The sequence below is a fragment of the Mercenaria mercenaria genome, chromosome 13, assembly GCF_021730395.1.
Source record: "Mercenaria mercenaria strain notata chromosome 13, MADL_Memer_1, whole genome shotgun sequence".
NCBI lineage: Eukaryota > Metazoa > Mollusca > Bivalvia > Venerida > Veneridae > Mercenaria > Mercenaria mercenaria.
The window spans coordinates 9771484-9778086 of record NC_069373.1 but is presented as its reverse complement, the minus strand read 5'-3'; the positions used below and the strand labels follow the sequence as shown (position 1 = coordinate 9778086).

At 35.4% G+C, this 6603-nt stretch overlaps 1 protein-coding gene and 1 long non-coding RNA gene across 4 annotated transcripts in view; one reads left to right on the top strand and one right to left on the bottom strand.

The window, feature by feature from the left end:
• Positions 1-495: 495 nt before the first annotated feature.
• The window catches only part of LOC123529893 (uncharacterized), a 29822-nt gene continuing 23714 nt past the window's right edge, over positions 496-6603 (top strand). Inside the window, exon 1 of one of the 3 annotated variants that reach the window (XM_045310468.2) lies at positions 496-662. The gene's annotated coding sequence lies outside the window, so the exon portion shown is untranslated. Of the gene's footprint in view, positions 663-1093; positions 1114-5174; positions 5343-6603 lie in introns of those variants that run through there. The other 2 variants (XM_045310470.2, XM_045310467.2) reach the window with 2 other exon arrangements.
• LOC123529895 (uncharacterized) lies at positions 1886-3842 on the bottom strand. The gene is made up of 2 exons (XR_006682233.2): positions 3704-3842; positions 1886-3345 (listed from the first exon to the last, which is right to left on the bottom strand). It is a non-coding gene; the product is annotated as an uncharacterized LOC123529895 (long non-coding RNA).

Genomic DNA, 6603 nt, shown 5'->3' with positions numbered 1-6603 from the left:
TTTGAAATTTTCTTCAAAATCCTCATGAAATGTTGGTTTTTTTTTGTGGGGGGGGGGGGGGGGGGGGGGGGGGGGGTGAGGGTTTAAACATTATTTTAAATTTTGAACCAAATAATTATGTATCTACGGGAGGTAATTCATAATCAAACGTTATGCATTAAAATCAACTCAATTCAGTATTTTTAGTAGTAGTATAGTAGTACACATTTGTACCAAGTTTAGCTTTACATGTATTAAATGTGTACTTTTTGAAAACGTAATGTATAGTACAACTATAAATTTGTTAATTTCTGTTTCCATAATCTAATTACCAAAAACCAAGAATGCCTATTGGTATGATTGTCAAAAACAGAAGAAAATAAACATCCTTTGATAATATCACATGGCACACATGTTATAGACACTACACGTACATACATGTATATAGGTTTGTGTCTCATGATCCTACAAAAACGATCCTTTCTTAAGTGTTTCTAGTATAACAATATTCACTTTGAATGAGTTTCCGATTAAAGTATGCAAATGTAGTAATTAATGTGACATAGGATTAATTGTGTGCTATTATATTCGGATATGCTGGAAAGTGTTTAAGGATGTACGAATACGTATCTATGACTGAATGTGCATGCATGTTCTGTTTCATAATATTGAACACATTTAAGGTAAGGATTGTACTGACTTTCTGTTAAACTTTTAAGTGTTACATTAATTATTAATTTCTCAAAATATGTGACGACTCCCCCGCCCGTCTGCAATAATTGTTCGTTTTAGTACACTTTAACATTTTAGCGTCTGTGGGTGTACCTGGCCGTATCTGTGGGTGTGTCTGGCCGCGTCTGTGGGTGTGCCTGGCCGTGTATATACGGCACTTGTAAAGTTTATACCCTAAATCGCTTTGTTCTCTATAAAGGAAATTTACTCCATATTTTAGCTCATCTGTTCGAAGAAGGGTGTGAGCTATTCTACTCGCCAATGCATCACCGTCGTCGGCGCCGTCGACGACACATCTTTGTTGAAAAACATGTGTGCCAAATCAAATCACAGCCATTGCATACATCGGTTTGAAACTTCACATAAGGCTTATTAGTCATTATATCAACTGATAAACACATAGTAAGATACCATTTCATAGCTTAGAATATTTGGCGAAACTTTTGCATGTTACTAACTATCAAGCTTTATCTCATTAACAAGTCTATTTATTGGATTGAAACTTTGCACAAGGCGCACAGGTCTTCGATCAATCCTATTGAAACAGCCAAGTAAGATAAATTTTGGTTGAATTTAAATCACCGTGACAAATGTATACCCGACGTTATAGATTTGTCATCAGACAAGTTTAAAATTTATTCAATGACTTGTTCACTGTGCATTATATGTGCATTTATTTGAGCCTTTGCTTTGCGACCAGCATGGATCCAGACCAGCCTGCGCATCCGCGCAGTCTGGTCAGGCTCCATGCTGTTCGCTAACAGTTTCTCCAATTCCAATAGGCTTTAAAAGCGAACAGCATGGAGCCTGACCAGACTGCGCGGATGCGCAGGCTGGTCTGGATCCATGCTGGTCGCAAACCCACTATGTTGGTTTTCTCATGGCACGGCTCATTTTCTTATTTACTAAAATATGTGGTGTAATTCATAAAATCATTGTATTTCTTGTCTTATTTTGGTACATACAAGTATTCTTTTTCTACACACATACTTGTCATAAGATATCAAACTTCACTGGTGGCTGACGATGTCAAACCGCAAGCCGTTTCGTTACGAAGACAGGTAATGGTTTCGTTGTGAGTATTTGTTTACATACACGCCTCACACACCCCTGTGTTACTGGAATTCATAACTGTGAATATAAAGGTATTAGTATTTGTGTGAAACGTAAGCTGTAAATCTTTACCATTTGTTAGCAAAGCAAACATATGACTAAGTTGCAGTTGTTTGATCGTGTGTTGAATAAAAGCAGACAGTTTCTTTTTGAATGTGTGGTTTTATACAGCAAATTCATGATAAACACAAGCATCCGTTATTAAATGTAATTATTGTGCTTATACTTTCAGCGTTTGAAAACGAGTTCAACATACTTTTCGACTGTACATGTTTTTCATTTGATTTTATGCCTCTATTCCTACAAAAATTGCCTTTAATATTCGGTCGTGTTTATAAGAAATGAGAAGAGTTTTCTCTCCAAGTCACTGCATTAGGTATGGGTTTTCTATTGAAGACATTAACAGAATATGTCTAGGTTTTCTTCTGAAGCCATTAGATAATAATTATGCATGTGTGCAGACCTTTAATATAATTTGTTTAATTTGTTGTGTTTAACATTAGGGAAAGATGATTCATTCTCGTCTGTTTAAGTTTCACTTAAAAGCATTCGTCTTGGTAACTTTTTGCATTGATTTGAATACAAATATGTAGTTACTTCATCCATTTCACGTGTTTAAATCTTGTTGATATGCCACTCTATTTTTTATCCGAAATCATCTCTTCCTTTAATACATCCTTGTTTGGACAAACAAAATTTATCATGTTAATATCAGACTTTGTCATTGATTTATTGTCACTGTCTCCATGCGCAATTGCTCCTGAAAACACATTGTATCCTCCCATGAATCGCAGAAACTTAGATTTAAACAGCGCCTGTCCGACTGTGCAAAACTGTCTCACTTCAGGAGTGTATCTCATTAGCCGCACATCTTCTAGGCTTGAAAACTCTATGACATCTAGAAACAACTGGGCTGCAATGTGCTTTACACTAAAATCTCCAGAGTCAGTCAAATGAAAGATATTCATCCATTCATGTAAACGACCACAATCAGCTAAATGAGCGGTAACAGACGACAATAACGTTTTAAGTTGCTGAACTACCATTTGTACAGTTTGTGTGTCCGCCATTACGTCATCAGGGATGTCATTTGCATTTTCCATTAGTTCATACTCCTCAATGTCGGGCTCTGAATCCGAATATAACACTGTGGTGTCCAACAGTTCCGATAACTCAGCAACTGAATCGGGTGCCTCAGTTGAAGATAAGTTTTCGACATGTTCTTGGTCGACTTCTAATTGTGATTATTACTGACGATGAACTGATTTTGATGGTGTGTTGATTTTGTGTAGTTTTCGCTGGCTGAAGATTTGGTAGGTACTATCATTTTCCCAGATCAAAACTGATTTCTTTGCCGGTAACATTAGACCCCAATACATTGTATGTCCTTTGGCGATTACTCCTCCCGTCAATCGACTTCCACATGTAGGACACCTTTTCTGCCGGGTGATCCTCAACACAATGACACACTGTGCCTTTTATGTTCTCAAATGTAGAGTCACAATAGCTGCACATAAGATTCTGAAGAAAAAGAAAATCGACTTTGTAACGAAACACATCTATTTTGTTGTACTTCGTATGAAAACCTAGACACACTCTGTGCGAAACACAGACACAAAAAAGTGGTGTATATTGCCGATTCTAATAATGTTTTCATAATAACAGAGACATCTTATTGTAGCAGGAACAAATATTCACTGATATCTCGACAAGTGACTCTTTCTTTGATTATTTTATCTTACTTTTATACCGTTTTGCAAATAAACAAGGATTTTTATGTAACACATAGTAATTGAACACTAATAAACACAAAAATATTTAAGAAAAAACAAAATGTCGAATATACGCATACACAAACATAACATACACATTAACTCACCATTTCTCTTTAACTATCCAAAGATCCACACCGAAAAAAAGCAAAATATATTAAAATTTGTAAACCGCATATGCATGCCACGCTAGATGTAAACAAATACTCACAACGAAACCATTACCTGTCTTCGTAACGAAACTACGAAAGACCCGTGGTGACATTTCAACTTCATTATTTCACGATTTCTGCTTCCTGATTTCACGATTTCAACTTCATGAATTCACGATTTCACGATTTCCACTTCATGAATTCACGATTTCACGAAAAAACTTCACGATTTCTTGATTTCACGATTTCACGATCGTGAAATCAGGAAGCAGAAATCGTGAAATAATGAAGTTGAAATGTCACCACGGGTCTTTCGTACGAACCGGCTCGCGGTTTGACTTCGTCAGCCACCAGTGAACTTGAATTAGAAGTTTTAACTAAAATTATATTGTAACGCCTTAATGTTGTTTCCGAGAGAAACATGTCTAGTTATATAGTTATAAATACTTACTGAAATCTAATTACAAAAGGTGTAATAAAGGTGGTTTAACTTATAGTCCGAAGAAATGAATAATTACGAGAATAAATGAAAGCAGCCATATTGGATAACATGGGGAGGCACCTATACATTTTGGCTAGGAACTTAAGAAATTTCGGGTAGACACGCATCCGTAATGTCGGCTAGGCACACCTTATGCATATGCGGAGTGAACCCCCAGTGATTTACTTAACCTTTAGCCTGCAGGTGGCAAGTGTTTCTGCCTTTGCGACCAGTGCAGACCAAGATCAGCGCGTACATTCGTGCAGGCTGATCATGGTCTGCACTGTTCGCTATTAAGTCAGTAAATGTTCAATGATAATTATCCCTTCAAATAATAAATGGTACTGTCCAAATTGAATTATGGACCAACCATTTTAGAAATTCGGCAGATGAGCGGTTAATGTGCGTGTACTGAAAAGGTTCACTGATTATTTTGTTTTATCCGCAAATGGTTTCTTACGTTAAAAATTAAGGCGGACAAATTAAATGTTTGTTTTCTTGTCACTTCCTTCCTTTTGGTTGAGTTTCTCTGCTGTAAAGTATTTAAATGAAGGATATTGGATACGACAAGAGCTGTTATAAAAATTAAGATAAAAATGCATCCTGTTGGTCAGTTGATATTGTCCAGTTACTTGTAGTTTCCCAAATTACAAACTATAACAAATACTAGAACCTAACTTTAATTTATTTTCTAACTTGACATTGTTTCAAATTCTCATTTTAATGCCTTTGTAGATTGTGAAACCCGAAACTACACAGTTTGAAAAATTTATTCGATGTACAATTCAGATATCTTCAATCTTGCCGCTGAACCTTGCGTAAAAGTTGAAACTTTTTCAACCATCAACATTATGAATGAAACGGACTTCTTTAAACTGCACCCATATTTAGGTTTATATATGAATAAAACGTACATAAAAAATGTAACAAAGTTAACGCTTCATAGTTTGTTTTGATGACTTTCAAACTGCTCATGCATCAGGGCGTTTATAGATTTAATATATTATATGTAAACAATAAAGTGTATTTGACACACCATCGCTGGATATAACTTATCCATATAAAGCTCTATTTTTCATTGTGTTTTGGATTAGAAGGTTCAGATAAATCCAAGTGAGTATTGTAGATGGTAAAATCTTAGCTCCATGATTTTAGTACGATAGGATACTAGTAGATATTTAAAAATCCCGTAAGTTTATCGGTTATACAGTTTAAGTGGTATCAAAAGGGATTCGAATATGTCAAGAAAGTATTTGTATAGAAGTATAGTGGCAAACAATTTCCAAGGTACTACTATTTTTATGGAAATCCTCGCGCTATATGTATTATGATATAAATATGCAGTATATTCTACATACAACGAATGCGGTTTTTATACAGAACAATATCAATTGTCCTGATTTTAGCCATTCTTTATGCTTTAAAATAAACAAATAAAATGGTTAAAGCGGAAGTGGTTATAATGCATTGTCGGATATAAGGGACACGTTTTCATGCCCCAATGTGAAAAATAAACAGACATATTATCTGTTAAACCAAACCGTATGATCGAAATCTTTTTTTCTGTCATACTCTCTCTAGTTTCGATAGTGATTTTGATTTTTGCCGAAATTGCTATCTTGCGACCGTGTTAAAATCCAAGTACAGACAGCATTAGTTCGAGCATATCATTGATATAGGTTTCATACAATCATAAAATATAGCAGCGATGTCTAAAATCATCAATATCGGAGACAAATGACGCTCGCAAAGAAACGTGAAATGTATAAAACATGTACAGAAATTCAAAAGTTGGCCTACCCTGCTAAATTTCTATAATGAACTTGTCCATTTTTCAATTTGGACAGTACCATTTACTGTTAAAAAGGGTGCATACCGAAAATATATTAACTGAATGGTGAACAATGCAGGTCATGATCAGACTGTACGAATGTGCAGGCTGATCATGATCTGCGCTGGTTACAAAGGCAGAATCAATCGTCCAGCATGATAAGGGTTAACATCTGTCAGTAAAGATAGCATAAGATTTCAACATTTCTCTAGTTCTGCTTGTTCAGCTTTATTACAGAATGAACGAACACATCATAAATTAAACATATTATCTCCTTTTTTTCTTACGCTTTCAGATTCAGTGCACGTTATATATTTCGTTCGTTATATAAATTATTTCGCTATTCTAGTACTGTTTTAAAGGAATTTGGTTTCTGTACGTTTATAGCAAATTCACGATATAACAAACACAGTCTTTTGGTTTTGAGATGTTCGCTATAACCGGAGTTTACCGTAGCTTTATGCTGGCCCGTCTCAACAGGACGGTATTATGATAGGATTTTTGTTTAACAACAACAAAAATGATCGAAGCTATCGAATCCCA